The sequence below is a fragment of the Rattus norvegicus genome, chromosome 17, assembly GCF_021556685.1.
Source record: "Rattus norvegicus strain SHRSP/BbbUtx chromosome 17, alternate assembly SHRSP_T2T, whole genome shotgun sequence".
Lineage (NCBI taxonomy): Eukaryota > Metazoa > Chordata > Mammalia > Rodentia > Muridae > Rattus > Rattus norvegicus.
In genome coordinates, this window is record NC_141550.1 from 60523142 (window position 1) to 60540386 (window position 17245).

Sequence of the window (17245 nt, forward strand, 5' to 3'; positions counted from 1 at the left end):
GTTTTAAATAAAGACAACAAATTATATATAAAAGATATATGTTAATAGTTCAGGAGGTGTATATCTGAGTCAGTCTTTCTAGAAGGGCAGGGGAACTCTGCCTGTAATAACTCTGAAGACTGCTCACTTTATATGCACAAAGCCCCAAGTTCAGTCCTCCAATCGTGTGTGTGATGGCACCAATCTGCAACGATAGCACATGGGAGGAGTTGGCAGGAACGTTAGAAGCTCAAGGTCATGACCAGCTGTTGAGGGAGTTGGAGACTAGCCTGGCTGGCCTCCAGGAGACCCTGTCTCTAAACAGACAAATAGGAACTTTTAAAATGTATCGGTCAAAATTTCATGTTTAAAGTTTACTTACTGCATTAGAGCAGGATGTAAAACGACACAAACATTCTCTCCTAATCATACTACGGAGCCACAGAGGAGGCCATGCAGGGAAGCATGTTTGTTCTATTTAAAAAAAAAAGACTTTAAAAAAAGGAACAACAAAATCCACGCACAACACTTTCAAGGATATGTACCTTCCAAAACCCGCCAGGTGGCTTTTGTTGCGTAAATAAAATAGACGATATAGGGCTGAAGTCCCAAATCAACAATCAAAAAAAACCACTTCTCCAAGCCTTCCATTTTCTAGAACATTCATGCACCCTGTGGTGTGCCAAAACTTTTCCGGGGAAGACACAATACAAACTCTAAACTAAACTCTGATAGAGAACTCCCAACAGACCGAAGTAAGGATACCGCCAAAGTCCAACTTGGTGAACCACTGAGTACTTTTGGAGGAGGGGTTACTTACAGGAGCCAAAACGACTCAGAGACAGGCATATCACGAAAGTCCACCCTGGAATGGGGGATGGTTCGCAAAAGCTGGGAACCTGGGGCACACTGCACAGCCTGCGGGCAGGTCAACAGGTACCCTTTCTAAGTGACTCTGGTCTAAATCTCTTTCAGGCATTTCTGCAGGTTTCTGCTTCTCCCAGGAAGCTGGCCTAGTCTCACTCAGTCTTTGCTGCTTGTCTCCTCTGGGAATCTTTATAGCTCAGCCTCCTTTGTCTGAGGGGAACTCTCACAGTTGCCTGTATCTTCGGCTTCAGGAGATCCAACACCCTTTGGCCCCTGAGGGTACTCATACACACAGAGAAAAACAGGTGAGGCCAGTTAAGGCACCGGCAGACAGCTTTAATTTAATCCCAGCACCCAGGAAGCAGAAAGAGGAGTATCTCTGTGAATTCCAGGCTAGCCTAATTGACAGAGTTATTTTCTGGCTTGGCAGGGTAGTAGGAAGACCCTTTCTCCAAAAAAAGCTGTCATGGTGGTTCATACCTATAATTCCAGCATTCAGAAGACTGCGACAGAAAGATTACATGGGTTGAGTCTAGCCTGGGCTACCGGGTGAGATCCTGTTTCAAAACAAAACAAACTCGAGGGCTTTGTTTCTTGTTTTATACTTTTACTATTACTAAAACTAAAGTCATTGCTTCTTTAATTTTTAAATTATTGTTATTATCATGAGTGTGTGTGTGTGTGAGTGTGTGTGTGTGTGTGTGTGTGAGTGTGTGTGTGTGAATGAATAGTAGTAGTGAGGGTAACTTGGTACAATTGGTTCTCTCCTTCCATTTTGTTTGTGTGGACATTTCCTCCAAGACAAATCTTGGAGGGAAGCCTTTTTACCCCTTACATTATAAGAGACCTGGACTTTTGCTGCACCTTACAGTCAAAAAGTTAATAATATATGGTGAGGCCACTTAAGACAAGACTGCTGCTATCCTACTGTGTACTCAGCCTGTTTGTTTAACCTGCCTTTAAGGGAACAATGAAAAACCTATTTTATTTACCTTGGGTTTCCCATGTAATTAAGTTTTACAACCTAAAGTAATGCATAGCTGCAATCTTTTTTTTAAAGATTTATTTATATATTATATATAAGTACACTGTGGCTGTCTTCTAACACACCAGAAGAGGGCATCAGATCTCATTACCGATGGTTGTAAACCACCATGTGGTTGCTGGGATTTGAACTCAGGACCTCTGGGAAAGCAGTCAGTGCTCTTAACCACTGAGCCATTCCTCCAGCCCAGCTGCAATCTTATATTATTTACTTTTTCATGCTCTGGACCCAGAGTAAAATATGTGTATATGTATATGTTATGACAATAGGTGCTGGAAACAGAAAATATAGGTTGAAAGAAACCACACAAAATGGGACATCTGCCTTAAATATTGGAGATGACATACAGCTATTGTTTCACAGTATTTGTCTGTTGTCTGGGTCAGCTGGTATCATTGGAGCCAGTGACTTAAACCCTTGTGAACTCTTTTAAAGATTTCTGTAAAACTGCCAGTGCTGACACAAGAACAGATTCACAAGACAGTCTTCAGCCAGACACAGATTCAGACTCATACAACAGACAAGGAACATCAGGAAGCCATCAGGGAGATAGAAGAGACTTCAAATCTAGGCTAGCTCTTGGTTAAATTACACCAAGGGTAAATGCTTCTTGACTCACCTTTCTTAGTGGGATGCCAGTACATCATCGAGGACTGAGTTTCTCCCTAATTTGTTCATAGTGATACACTCCTTAGAGGAACTCTTACTAGTGCCACTTTACCAAACACGTGTACTGGGGAACTCAGGGCCTTGCTAGGCAAGCGCTCTACCACTGAGCTAAATCCCCAACCCCACACGTATACTTTCTAACTGCATACTTATCCCTGTGCCCACAGATACGTCTAATTCTTGACCCTTACCAAAAAAAAAAAAAAAAAGCTTCTTTTGCAGCAGATGGAGATCATTACAGAGATCTACAACTGATCAAAACACAGAGAACAGCAGCTGGTGGAGTGTCTCACCCTACCTCACACATCTACAATGAAATTCATGCAGCTAAGGCTCAAGAAACATCGTGTGAGCTTGACGACCGGGACATCTGCTGGGGCCTGGTGTCTTCTATGCATGACAGAGACGCACCCATGAAATCTCAACAATATGGTTCCTAAACAAGACCTGCACAGTGATGCAACAGGTTGACACGTCACTATAGATAGAGGAAATCTCACAAAGTAGCCCTTCCAGATAAAGAGCTACAGGCATTCAATAGCTTCAAAGGTAAGGAGAATCAGTTTTCTGATCTTAGGTATTCAGCCCTAAATACATATCCATGCTAGCAACACTAAATGGACCAAGTAGGTTGTGAGATATATATAAAAACAGGGTTCTCTAGAGTCACAGAACAAATGGATGTCTTTCTATAATGAATGTATTGATGACTTACAGTTTGCAGTTCAACTCCCCAAAAATGGTCAGCTGTAAATCGAAAGTCCAAGAATCCAGTAGTTGCTCAGTCCCACAAGGCTAGTAGTTTGAGCTTCTGTAGAAGTAGATTCTGACAGAGGTGCCAGCAGGTGAACACAAGTGGTGACAAAGAGCCAATCTTCCTTCTTCCAAGGTCCTTATGTAGGTCTCCAGCAGAAGGTGTGGCCCAGATTAAAGGTGTGTACCACCATGCTTGGATCTGGGACTAGTTTTACCCCAGGCTGACCTTGAACTCAGAGATTTCCTTGCCTTAGTCTCCTGAGATTAAAGGTGTATACTACCCTTCAATGGGCCTAAGCTTTTCATAGCCACTGTGCCTCAAGATCTTGCCAAGATCCAGGTCAGAAACTTGTATCTCCCAGCCTCAAGATCTGGATCATAGGTGAGCCCTCCACTTCTGGATTATAGTTCATTTCAGACATAGTCAAGTTGACAACCAGGAATAGCCATTACAATATGAATACGTTGTGTGTATATGTGCTTATGTAACAATAATAATTAAAGAAGAGTAAGTCAATAATTGAGAAGGGCAAAGAAGATTCAAGGAAGAGTTGGAAAGTGTAGAAGAGAGTGTGGCAATGATATAAATACCTGTATATGAAATTCTTAAAAATTTTAAATTTAAATAAAAAATGGCACAGGATATTCTAAAGAGAGGTGAAACATTCCATCTTGCTGGGAAGTGAGTTAATCTCAAGAAGTAAACAACTGAAAGGTTTCAGAAAGTCCCTGGAACTGACCAGATCCATTAGACCCCTCCCTCCCTGTATTAGCCAGGTTCCCCTAAAGGGCCAGAATAGAATGTCTCTATGTGTGAGAGAAATATAATATGTAGCTATAAATCTTGTTAGATTGGTTTACAGGATGTGATCTAGGTAGTTCAATAATTACTTTCTCACACTAGAGAGGCTGGGAATACAATAGTTGTTTAGTCCAAAGGCTGGATGTCATAGCAATCCCAGTGTGGCTCTGAAGGCCTGGAGAATTCCTGTAGAGCTGCTGGTCTTCGGTCTGTATTGGAACTGCTAAGAAGTTGGCTCTAATAACAATTAAGGATGCCACGACGACAGGAGAGATGGGCCTGCTAGTGAGAGTGAGTGCAAGCAGACACAAGCAAAGTTTCTTCCTCCCATCTCCAACGTCCTTTAATCTGAGCTACCAGAAGGTGCCACCCAGACTTAGGGTGGCTCTTCTGTTGCAAATAAGAAAAGTCTTCATAAACAAGGTGGTGGTGGCATAAGCCTTGAATCTCAGCACTCGGGAGGCAGAGGCGGGCAGATTTCTACGAGTTTAAGACTAGTCTGGTCTACAGAGGGAATTCCAAGACTTCCAGGGCTACTCAAAGAAACTCTATCTCAGAAAAACGAGAGAGAGGGGGGGAGGGGGAGAGGGAGGGGGAGGGGAGGGGAGGGAGAGAGGGGAGAGGGGAGAAGGGAGAGGGGAGAGGGGAGAAGGGAGAGGGGGAGAGGGGGAGAGGGGAGAAGGGAGAGGGGAGAGGGGAGAAGGGAGAGGGGGAGAGGGGAGAAGGGAGAAGGGAGAGGGGGGAGAGGGGAGAGAGCCCTCATAGGAATGCACAGCAACTTGTGTTTTAGTCTCAGATGAAGTTGAAGTTGTCAGTGAAGATTAGCTATCATACACAATCACATCTCCTTATGTTTTGCTTTGTTTTCAAATGAAAACAGTAGCCAGTTCAGTTCTCACGTATATACATAAGCAGGAGGGCTCTGGAAAAACTCTCGGACAGCCAAGATGCCCAGAAGAGGTAGAGAACAGCTGTTCTCTAGAAGACTCAGACACTTCAAGTCGCTTAGAAGAGGCTCAGTTCAGCCTTTGCCTAGAGGAGACTCAGACCGCCTGATACTTTCCAGCCTGTTGAGCTGCCTGCAAGTTGTGTAGTGAGCTCTGCGCTTTCATGAGCTGTCACCAACGTTGGGGTGGGCTTTTGTTAATATAGTGGTATTTGAGTCATTTCTGCTCCCATAAGTAATCCCTCACCCACAGTCTTGTAAATACCCTCAATTTAAACAAAGTGGCTCACCACGTTGGACTTTGGTGGTATCCTGACTTTGTTTTTGGTTCCTTATCTGAGGTGAGTAAGCATCTTTTCACATCTTCCAAGAAATAGTATTGCACAATACACACTTAGGTGGGTTCCAGGCACCCAACTCACAGTGTGAGACTTTCATAGCAAGTGCTTTACCTGCTGAATCACCTTGAAAACGCCTTATTGCATACCCCTGCCCAGCCCCTTGGCCTTGTAGCCTCTAAGATGATATCTAAATTAATACTTATCCAAGTTCATTATAATTTTTTTCCCTCTTTGAGCCAGGATCAGATGTAGCCCAAGCCTTAAACTTGATAAATAGTCTGGTTTCTTTAGTGTTGGAGACTAAAACCAGGACTTTCTGCATGCTGGGCAAGCAATCTATCAACCGAGCCATGTTTTTAACCCAGGTGCAGCATAAGTTCCAGGGGAGTGAGGACTGTGTGAAATCTGTAGGCTTAGAAGAGAACACTTGAGCCACAGATTAAGGTCAAGGGTGACCAGTTAAGAGGTTATCACACCTAAGTGAGTGACCATCGGCAGTAGTTTGGACCAAGTTGTAGTGAAAGAGACAAGAAAAAACGGAGGACTTGGGAGATACTTAGGTGGCTTTGATATTAGAATAGAGAAAAATGGAAATAATCAGGGATAAATCTTCATTTCCAGACTCGTAAGTGTTTTAGCTCTCTAGAGCTTTCAACACACAATCCCTAAGCACAGTGGCCTAAAAGAATCACTTGGGGGCTGGCAAGATGACTCCATTGGCAGAGGAACCTGTTGCCAAGCCTAATGTCCTGAGCTTGGTCTTTAAGATCCATATAGTAAGAGAAGAGAGTTGTTTGCTGACCTCCATACACTGTGGCGTGCGCCTTCCTCTCTCCTCACACAAATACACAGACAGATACATGTGAAAAATTAAAAGAAAGAACCAGAGATTATAAAAAGAATCAGTAGATATTATCTCCAAGGGTCAAGACAGTGGAAGTGGCCTAACTGAATGTGTGTGCTTTCAGTCAAGGACTCAGAGCCTCATCATCTTGTTTGGAGAAGGATCTGCTTCCAAATTCATTCACCTGGCTGCTGGCAAGGGGCCTCCCTTCTTCAGCAAATGGTGGCAGAAAACCTCAGCTCCATGTGTTCTACCTGGACTTCCCTACTGGGTATGGCATAATCTGTTAGATGTTATATAGTTATACATTGTTTATAGAATAAATATTTTTAATATATATTTATTTTATTTTATGCGAGTACACTGTAGCTGTCTTCAGACACACCAGAAGAGGGCATCAGATTCCATTACAGATGGTTGTGAACCACCATGTGGTTGCTGGGATTTGAACTCAGGACCTCTGGAAGATCAGTCAATGCTTTTAACCGCTGAGCCATCTCTCCAGCCCTGGAGTAAATATTTTGATCAGGTAGAATCTTACGTTTATTTATTCATTGAACTTGCTTTTTTTTGTTTTTGTTTTTGTTTTGTTTTTCTTTTTTTAGTACATAGGGGTTGGATCTAGAGCTCTGAGCATGCTAGGCAAATGCTCTACTATTAAGTTACATTCTCAGATTGCTAATGTGCCCAGGTAGGACTTGAACTTTTGATATTCCTGTTTAGCCCCTGGAGTAGCACCAATTACAGTTGTGGGCACCATGTCTGGCCTGTATTCTTTTCTTCACTAATTTATTACATCATTACCACATATCTACAATATGTTGTAGTATTACTCTATGTAGTTCTAGCTCTAATGTGCCATGCTTCTGTGTTCAATGAATTTATATTCCAGTAAGAAGAGACAGATGAAAATCAGGTAACTGAAAAATACCATCTAATCTGATGATAAATATTGTAATGAGAAGTAACCATAGTAACAGATAAAAATGACTCTGCTACAGCAGAGAGGGTCACTGGAAATGCTTCTCTGGGGACATGACATGGAGATAAGTGGCAAGAACCCAGACATGGGGTGATCCTCCGAACAGCATATTCAGCAAACACCTGGAGAAGATAAGTTTGGTGAGGGCTGTGGAGTAGAAAGAAATTAGTATCACCACAGAATACTGGACGAAGGGAAAAGGGCATTGCAGAACAAAACTGGGAAGGAAGATGTGATGGTTTGAATATGCTTAGCTCAGGGAGGGGAACTCTTAGGATCTGTGGCCTTGTTGGAGGAAGTGTGTCACTGTGGGGGTGGGCTTTGAGGCACTCCTCCAGGGGCTTGAAAACAGTTTTCTCTTGAGTGCCTTCAGATCAAGATGTAGGATCAAGATCCTACACTGTGCCTGCCTGGATGCTGCCATGCTTCCTGCCATGATGATAATGGACTGAACCTCTCAACCTGTAAGCCAGCCCCAATTAAATGCTGTCCTTATAAGAGTTGCCATGGTCATGGTTTCTCTTCTCATCAATGAAACCCTAACTAACAGAAGATGAAAACCTTTGGAGTTTTTTTTTTTTCTGTAGACTATGACTTCCTGTGGTCTACAGACAACTTTTAAACTCCAGTGAATGGTTGTGATGGCTAATTTTAATTGCCAACCTGCCACAGTCATGGATAACTAGAATGAGGGGTTTTGAGGCACAGTGAAAGGCAGCAAAGATCATCCTGGAGGAGAAGGAGCTCCATAAGGAAGGCAAGCTGAGAGCTTCCTTCTGTGAACCCAGAGTCCCTAGTGAAATACTTTCAGTGGCTGCCAGATCCTGACAGAGTGTGGGTAGTGGGCAAGAGCTAACAAAATAGAAGAAACCCAGGAAGAAGAGATTGCAAGCCCCAGCTTCAACCAAGTAGCCCTGGTCACCATGTCCCAGCAGAATACTGGCAGGCCAAAATGTTGGATGTCTGGGAGGACTTGATCAGAATCAGGGTTTCTAAGGATCCATCACATTGTTTCGCTGGTGCTACTTGTCAGTTGCCCTCAGTCCCAGCATTCCTCAGATCCCTTCTGTGTTGAGTGCACAGGATAGATTGAGGATAGGAGGTAGTGATCAACGAGCTTCTGCAGGGTTCTAAGACAGTATCCTCCTTGTGAGGCCCACTGACCACTAGCCTCATCAGGAACTGGCTGTCTCAAGTGATGTCAAGGTTTAGAGACTGGCACTTGCTCAAAGGTCATGATTGAGCCTGGGCTCAGGGACCCACTCCTCCAAGGCTACTTGAGGCATAGCCCTAAGCTCAAGAAGGTGTTGCTTTGGGGGTTGGGGATTTAGCTCAGTGGTAGAGCGCTTGCCTAGCAAGCGCAAGGCCCTGGGTTCGGTCCCCAGCTCCGAAAAAAAGAAAAGAAAAGGAAAAAAAAAAAAAAAGGAGGTGTTGCTTAGCAGACTGCAGCCACCCCAGAAGGGTAGCAAACTGACAGTCAGTCTCATAATAGAATGGGGCTGCCATCAAGTGGACAACTCTTTTGTGAGTCATGGCCTCTGAGCTCAAGATGGGCCTTCTTACTCCAACAAAATGTCCACACTGACCACTTCCCCAGTGAAGATCTAGTTGCTGAACTCGGGTCTTTGGAATCGCTTCCCGGGCATACCCCATATGAAGCCTCTGCTTTGATGAACTACTATAGCCGCTCGATGGGTCCGATTTCTCTGCTGCCTCCGAGGATACATCTGCATGAAGGAATATTGAGGCTGATTTCAGCAAGAACTGCACCACTGGGACTAAACGAGCTAGTGACCAATCCTGAGAAATGCACACTTTCCTTTACCAACATTATTCTGGCTTTTAAAGAAAAAACGACATTTGGGGTTGGGGATTTAGCTCAGTGGTAGAGCACTTGCCTAGCAAGCGCAAGGCCCTGGGTTCGGTCCCCAGCTCCGAAAAAAAAGAATAAAAAAAAAAAAAAGAAAAAGAAAAAAAAGAAAAACGACATTTATAATTTTAAGGTTCAGGTCCAGTTGATCCAAATCCATTTCCTCCAGAGATTTCACTACCATATTGTAAAACTTACCAGATAGAAACGAAGCCCTGGGCAGATTGATGAGTCCATAATGCATGAGGCTTAAATGTCACTAGTATTCTCCAATGTAATTTCCTGCTGTGTATTTCCTGGGAGAGTCTCTTTTCATCGCATTAAAAAGTCTTTAAATGAAGCTGGGTGGTGGTGACACAGCCTTTAATCCCAGAAGCCAGAGGTAGGCTGACCTCTGAGTTTGAGGTCCACAAAGTGAATTCCAAGACAGTTAAGTCAGGGTTACACAGAGAAACCCTGACAACAAAAACGAACAAAAGTGTGTTTTAAATGGTTCGGGCATAGTGGCACATGGCTTTATTCCCAGCACTCTCTAGGTAGAGGCAGGCAGATCTCTAAGTTCAAGGCCAGCCTGGTCTACAGAGTGAGTTCCAAGACAGCCAGAGCTACATAGGGAGAGGAGACTGTCTCAAAAACAAACATTTGTATTATTATGTTTTTTTTTTTTTCCGGAGCTGAGGACCGAACCCAGGGCCTTGCGCTTGCTAGGCAAGCGCTCTACCACTGAGCTAAATCCCCAGCCCCTGTATTTTTTTAAAAAAGATTTATTTTATGTTGGCGTGTGCACAAATGTGGAGATAACCTGGGAAGGTCAGAAGAGTGGGCCAGATGTCCCAAGTTAAGACAGAGGTGGTCATGAGCTGCATGAAGGGGATTCTAGGAACCAAATCAGGTCCTCCTCAAAAGCCGCAAGTGTTCTTTTTTTAACTTCTGAGCAATCTTTACAGTCCTGATGAGCATGTGTGTGTGAGAGAGAGGAGAGGGGCTGTCATTAACTCGGAAGACAAGAGGGTCCGAAGACAACTTTTGTAGTAGAGCGTGTTTCCTCATTCCTCTCTTATGTGGGTTTCAGGATCAAACTGTATAGGAAGTGCCCTTACCCACAGAGACATCCCATGGACGCTATTACATTCTTTTATTAATTAATTTGTAAAACTCAGGCTTGGTAGCAGGAGCCATCGCACTGGCCCAGGATTTATGTATTCTTCCCCCATCCCCAGTGTTGCATGTAATTTTAAAAACACGCTTGCTCGTTTGCCTGGGACCGTGATCTTGGCTTAACTCCGAGATCACATTCCCACCAGCCCAAGCTACCTCCTTCTGTGCTCCGACCTCTCTCTGTTTAGCTCCAAGATCGGCTACTGCCAGCCTCACTTTCAATTTGCCCGTTCCTCCTGGCTAGCTTTGCCAAGCTGCCCACAACAGCCCCTGCTGCTCTCTTTCTCCTCCTGCCCACCTTAGTTCCGCGGATTGAAAACACTAGACAGTTTTAATGTTTTAAAACTAGCCAGATAGCACAATTGCTGGGCTCTTATTAGAAGATAACCTATTTCAGCCAACTACCGATAGCGGAGGCCGATGTTCCCAGCCGCCCAAGATCTTACACGGTTTTTGTACTTCCAGTTCCAAAACCTGGCTGAAAACCCTCTTCTTCCCCTCTGTCCTTTCTCCTCCTCCTGGTACCCGGAAATCCCATCTTTCCCCCCTCACCCAGCAATTGGCTTCCGCCTCTTTTATTGACACAATCAAAAACCAATTAGAGAATCAGATTTTAGTGACAGCTCTGCCCCCTACATCCCAACCCCACCTGATTTAATTTGTGAGCCTGGATCTCACTTTGCAGCCCTGGGCCTGGAATTCGGAGATCTGAATGTCTGCCTTCCACGTATTGGTATTAAAGGCATGTATCTGGCTCAGGATTCCTTTTGAATGAATACAAGGCCTTGCTCTGTATTCCAGGATGGCCTAGATCTCATTATATACATAGGATGATTTCAAACTTGTGGAAATCATCCCGCCTCCGTCTCTTGAGTCTTGGGATTCCAGATATGAGCCATCATGCCTGGCTCCATGGAATTCCGATCCTCAGGGGACTTTGCATATGAAATTTCTGGTTCCTACCTCAGCTTGGACTATCACTTAGGCTTCCTTAACAACTGTGTAGTCTGATTTCTGAGGACCTCTGACTGTCAAGGATGCCCTGAGCGCCTGTGAACACCTTCTCATTTCATCCCTGGTCCGAGAGGTCTGACTCAGTCTCCCTCTGGAGTCGTCTTACCTGCACTTACAATCCTCTTCATGTCACGTAGACGCCGTCCTGCCACACTGTTCTGTGACATGTGTGACTGTCACTCTACTCCAGGTCTGATGCATGGGTAAACCGCTTAGACTGCTCCATCAATAGCCTGGGCTAGCTGTCCTATTGCTCTCCTGGAGTTATTTCCTTAGATGTGGCAATACCTTCCATATTCCACATCACTTCACAGTTGCTGTTTCTGTTTGAATTTCCCAACATTCTACTTTCTTTTTCTAAAGCTTGTTAGTTAAGCTTATTTCATATTCTTATCAAGTCTAGTTTATGAGTTTGATTTCCTTTGATAAGAGTGGTTCTTTAGGGACTGGAGAGATGGTTTGGCAGTTAAGAGCACTGGCTGCTCTTCCAGAGGACCCAGGCTCAATTCCCAGCACCTACATGGCAGCTCACGATGGTCTATAACTCCAGTTTTAGGGAATCTAACACACAGACATACGTGCAGACAAAACACCAATGCACATAATATAAAAATAAATCATTAAAAGAATAGTTCTATATCTTGTTTTACCCATTATCTAACTTCCGAAATGTTTGTAAACTTCTCCCATGTGCAGGCTTACTCCTTGGAACCATCCTCTGGCTCGACCATAATATCTACAGCTCTGTGTGCTGGATGGTGCTTCCCCAGCACACCTTAGAGTCTTCAGATAAGGCCCATTTTTATTTTAGGAGCTTCTACAATGGTGATCTGGCTCAAGCACCCCCTGATTTTCCCCCTTCAGTCATCATTTGCCCTCTAAGGTTTCTCTAACACTATACTTTGGCCCCCGTTACCGATGGATCACAAAGAAGGAATTTGAACTCAGTGTGGTCTGATATCTCTGAGAATCTTTACTACATCCATATTTACTGCAGCACAATCCAGAAAAGCCCAGATATGGGTCCAGTCCAGATGTTCATTAGCGACTGAATGGATAAGAAAATATGTTGCATATATACACTGTGGGGTTTTATGTATCTATGAAGAAGAACAAAATGATGCCATATATGACGCACTGCTAGTTTTTTTTTTTTTTTGGTTTGTTTGTTTGTTTTGTCAACTTGGCATAAGCCTAAGTCATCTGAGAGGGAACCTCAATTGAGAAAATACCTTCATCCGATTGAACCCGTAGGATATTTTTAAAATGAGTGATTGATGAGGGAGGGCCCAGGCCATTGTGGGTGGTGCCACTCTAGGACTGGTGGTCGTGGGTGCTACAGGAAAGCAGCCTCAGCAACCCCTAAAGCCAAATAAACACTTTCTTCCCCAAATTGCTTTTTGCCATGGTGTTTCAATACAGCGATAGTAACCCTAAGACATGCAGGGAAATGAATGGAACTGGAGATCAACTTGTTAAATAAACTAGCCAGACTCAAACTAACAAACGCATGTTTTTATTCCTGTTGTTTGACTTTTCCTGAACAAAAGTTTATTCATCTTAAACAGGGCATGAGCAATAGATCAAATGGAGTTTATTGGGCTTACTTAAAGGAAGCTGCCTCACTGAAAAGCTCACACCAGTATGGGTGATAATTCATTAAAATTTGTATCCCTAGGATTCTTTGTCCAACTTGCAGACTGGTTCCATGGAGGATCCTCTCTTCTAACTTTTGTTTCCTGCTTATATGACCTTGGGAAAGGGACTTGAGAGCCTTGTAACTTCCTGAGCTTTTGAGTCATATAATTTTGCAAGCTTCTCAACTTAAGAGTCTTTCTCTAGACTCTAGGAAAGAATGTCTCCATTAGGAGGACAGAGCTACAGGACACTTCTGTCCACCTTATATTCTTCCTGACTACTCTTCCACAGTGTTCCTGAGCCCTGCAAGGAGTAATACAAGTAGGTGATGTTTGTTTGTTTGTTTGTTTGTTTGAGATAGCATTTCATAAATCCCAGACTGGCCCCAAAATCATTATACAGATCTGACTGTCCTTGAATTCCTAATTCTCCCCTTTCCACCTCCCAGGTGCTAGAATTACTAGTGTATATCAGAGATGTCTTTCTGGTCTTTCTGCCTTTACCCACTGTCTTAGTCATTGTTCCATTACTGTGATGGGACAGTGACCAGGGCAATGCATATAAAAGAAAGCATTTAATTAGGGCTGGCTTAGAGTTTTAAAGGTTTAGTTCCTTATCATCATGGTAGGAAGCATAGCAACATGCAGGCAGACATGGTACTGAAGAAGGAGCTCAAGAGTTCTAAGTTTTGATCCATAGGCATCAGGGAGAGAGAGAGATTGGCGCTGGCTTGGGGCTTTTGAAACCTCGAAGCCCATTCTGAGTAACACACTTTTCTCCAAGAAGGCCACACCTCTGAATCCTTCTAATCCTTTCAAAGAATTCTTTCCATTTCCTGGTGACTAGGCATTCAAATATATGGTAGTCTTCTTCAAACTACTATACTGACTGAACACTGAAGTTACACCAAGCCCAATTTACACAGTGCTGGGGACTGAAGTTGCTAGTGTAGCATGTGCTTAATTATTATATTTGCATATGAGTGTGCCCACGCTAAGGTGCACATGTGGAGTCAGAGGACAACCTGCTTGTTGATTCTGACCATCATACGGGTCCTGGGAATCGAGTTCGAGTCACCAGGTTTGTCAGCAAGACAAGCTTGTCCGATGAGCCATCTTGCTGAACTGCTCTTTACCTCCTGCCGTTACCCTCGAATGTTCTCTTGCAAGAAAGACCTACATAAGCGTACTCTGGGATGGGGTGGGGCGGGGCAGGGAGGACAAGTACCCATAAAAATGGCAAGCTTAATCGTTTTGTGCGAGCTGTTTTATCATTTGTGTTTTCTGTGACCCATGCTCAGACTTTAAAAACAAACTCACGGAAGCACATTTGGCTGTCTGTTATGTTTCTCCCTAGAAGTTTCGCCTCAACTTGTCATATTTGCCTTCCGGTGACCCAGACAGAATCCTGTTTCTGCTTTGTCCTGCTATTGCCCCTCTTGGGTGCTTAAGCATTTTATGAGCAGAAGTTGCATGCTAGTAAGGCCATTCAGATCTCCCAGAGCCTCTTCTGTCCCCGTAGATCATGTCCTAACATGGAGTTCAACAAGCTACTACACTACAGTCCCGTGCAAGCCCCGAGGTTCCTGTTCCTCTCTCCTTTTACTTTTTTTTTTTTTTTTTTTTGGTTCTTTTTTTTTCGGAGCTGGGGACCGAACCCAGGGCCTTGTGCTTCCTAGGTAAGCGCTCTACCACTGAGCTAAATTCCCCAGCCCCTCTCCTTTTCCTTTTAAAGTTACATTTCTATGTATTTTTCATGTGTAGGTATGCTCATGGCGTGCCCTGTGTGATAATTTGGATGAAAATGACCCCACAGGGCACGGCACTATTAGGAGATGTGGCTTTGTTGGGATTGGTGTGGTTTTGTTGTAGGAAGTGTGTTAGTCCACTTCCTGCTGCCAGCTGATCCAAAGTAGAGTTCTCGGGTCTTTTTCCACCGCCGTGTCTGCCTGCACCACGCCATGTTTCCTGAGGTGACTATAATGACCTACATCTCTGAAACCGTAAGCCAGCCCCAATTAAATGTTTCTCTTTGTAAGAGTTGCTGTGTGGCTGGAGAGATGGCTCAGTAGTTAAGAACACTGACTGCTCTTCCAGAGGTCCTGAGTTCAAATCCCAGCAACCACATGGTGGCTCACAACCATCTGTCATGAGATCTGATGCCCTCCTCTGGTGTGTCTGAACACAGCTACAGTGTACTCATATATAATAAATAAATAAATCTTAAAAAAAAAAACCAACAGAGTTGCTGTGGTTATCACAAGCAATACAAACCCTAAGACAGCATAGCATGCCTGTAAAAGTCAGAGGACACCTTAATGGAGTTGGTTCTCTCCTACTATGTAAGTCCCATGAGGCTCAGTAAGCAGCAAATGCCTTAACATACTGTGCCATCTTGTTGACCTCAGCTTAAGTCACCTGTGAACGGAGTCCACTGTGAGTTGGCCTCATGCAGTGCCTCGAGTGTCCACTCTTGAGTAATTCCTTCTCTACTGCCCTCTGGTCCCTCAAACTCATGATGCCTCAGCCAGCCTTCAATAACCAAGTGTGCCTCACGACTCACATGAGTGAGCCCATCTGTTGGCCTTCATACTGGAGGCTTTCCACAGAGATCTGTGGCCTGGCCAGGTTCAGGTGAAGGGAGAGAGCAGGGAGAGGAAATCACCTCTGCTGCCTCCTTGGTCTCCCGCTGTCTCTGCTGCTGCTTCAGTTGTTTCAAGACATCAGCTGGGCTGAGGCAGGGGAAGGCTGGCTAGCCAGCAAGGGGTGTGGGGGAGCTTCTGGTGGAGAGCAGGTCTCTTCCCCAAGAGGCAGTGTTACAGCTCTTATAACAGAAGCTCTCAGAGGAAGGAGTAGTCTCGCATACCTTTAATCCTTCAGGATAGAATTCTTATATACAGTTTTGGGGTGGGTCAGTGTCTAACAGTCGGTACTTCCTATAGGCTTGGCCTGAGAGTTTGGGAATACCTCACCTACATGTGTGTGGGGGGAGGGTTGGTCAGGGTCTGACAATAGGTACTTTCTATTGGCTTGGTCTGAGAGCTTAGAAGGCCTTCTCTACTGTGGGAGGGCGTGGTCCTGCTTCTACGTGACTGATGGCCACAGGCCTCTCTACTGGGGCAGGGAGGGGGCCCTGTAGCTATGTGAGAAGGGCCTGGCCTCCTAGGAATTTAGGGAAACGCCTATGTCCCTTAGGGTCTCCAGGGTTTTGACCTTATCTCGACCTAGAACCAGGATACTTTTCACAGCCAGCTGCCCCACATCCATCAGGGACGATTTCTCTCGGATCATCTTAAGTAGCTATATTTTTCAGATTCTCTGCTTCCGAGGAAGTCAGACTGATCCCAGCCACACCCATGTCCCATAGCCTCACAAGGCAGGCCGTAAGCGATGCTTACTGAAAAGTAACCTCAAATTCATGCAGTTCTGCTGCAGAGGAACTCTAATTATCAGTTTCCTAAACTGCTGAGGTGGTGCTCGAGGAGTGCGCTTTTACCTCCTTTATCCTTCCTCAGTATCCACTTTTCTACAGAGGTCCAGGTTTTTGGATCCCAGGAAGGGCTCACAGATCAAACTTCTACTCTTTTCTTGCATCCTACCAGCTGTAAACAAACAATGCCCCAGGAAGCCAAGTCTCCATCTCATTCTGTTTTTTTATCAATATTTTTCCTGCCAAATCTGAGGTTAGTGTAGAGGATAGCATCCATCCATGTGTTGTTTTTTTCATTGTATTTTTTGTTTTTCTCCTTACAGGGCACGCTGTCTCTGAAAAGACAGCTGAACCTCAGCTCCATGTCTCACAACACAGCGAAAGCAGCACGGCCAGACCACACAACACGGCCTCCTTATTGCCACGCTGCTTATGTCCTGTCAGGGATTGCAGTGTACCCCCTACTCTCTCAGATGACGTGGGGGAGTACGTGTCCATTGAGGAGGCATGCCACTCCACACCACACAGAGAAAAGCAGCCACACTGGGATTCTTCCACAGGATGCTCAATACTCAGATAGGCTGGCCTAGGTCCATGCTCTATCAACTATCATGGGGAGCATACAACTGGCATCACGGGGAGAGGTAAAATCTCCTGGGACACGGGGAAAGGTCACGTTGCGATTGCCTCATGGCTGCTCCACTGTCAAAGGTCAGCATTAGTTGGATGTCTTATTATGTACTGCAGGGCCTGTGTAAATGCTTCTCCCCAGCTCATCTTTGCTTCTGTCAGTCTTGGTTCCAGCACTAATTATGTTGCATGACATTTCTGGGGAGATGAGCAAACATCTCTTCACTATGGACAGGGCCTTGACAGCAGATCAAATAAACCATTTTACCCAGTTC

At 44.6% G+C, this 17245-nt stretch overlaps 1 long non-coding RNA gene across 2 annotated transcripts; it reads left to right on the plus strand.

Annotated features, from left to right (window-relative positions):
- The first annotated feature begins 793 nt into the window (after window positions 1-793).
- On the plus strand, window positions 794-17244 carry LOC148000217 (uncharacterized). Of its 2 annotated transcripts, none has more exons than XR_015641733.1 (5): window positions 794-915; window positions 2728-3109; window positions 6374-6520; window positions 6609-6778; window positions 16664-17244. It is a non-coding gene; the product is annotated as an uncharacterized LOC148000217 (long non-coding RNA). The 2 variants fall into 2 exon arrangements; XR_015641732.1 differs by having other exon boundaries at window positions 800-915; window positions 6619-6778.
- Window position 17245: the final 1 nt, after the last annotated feature.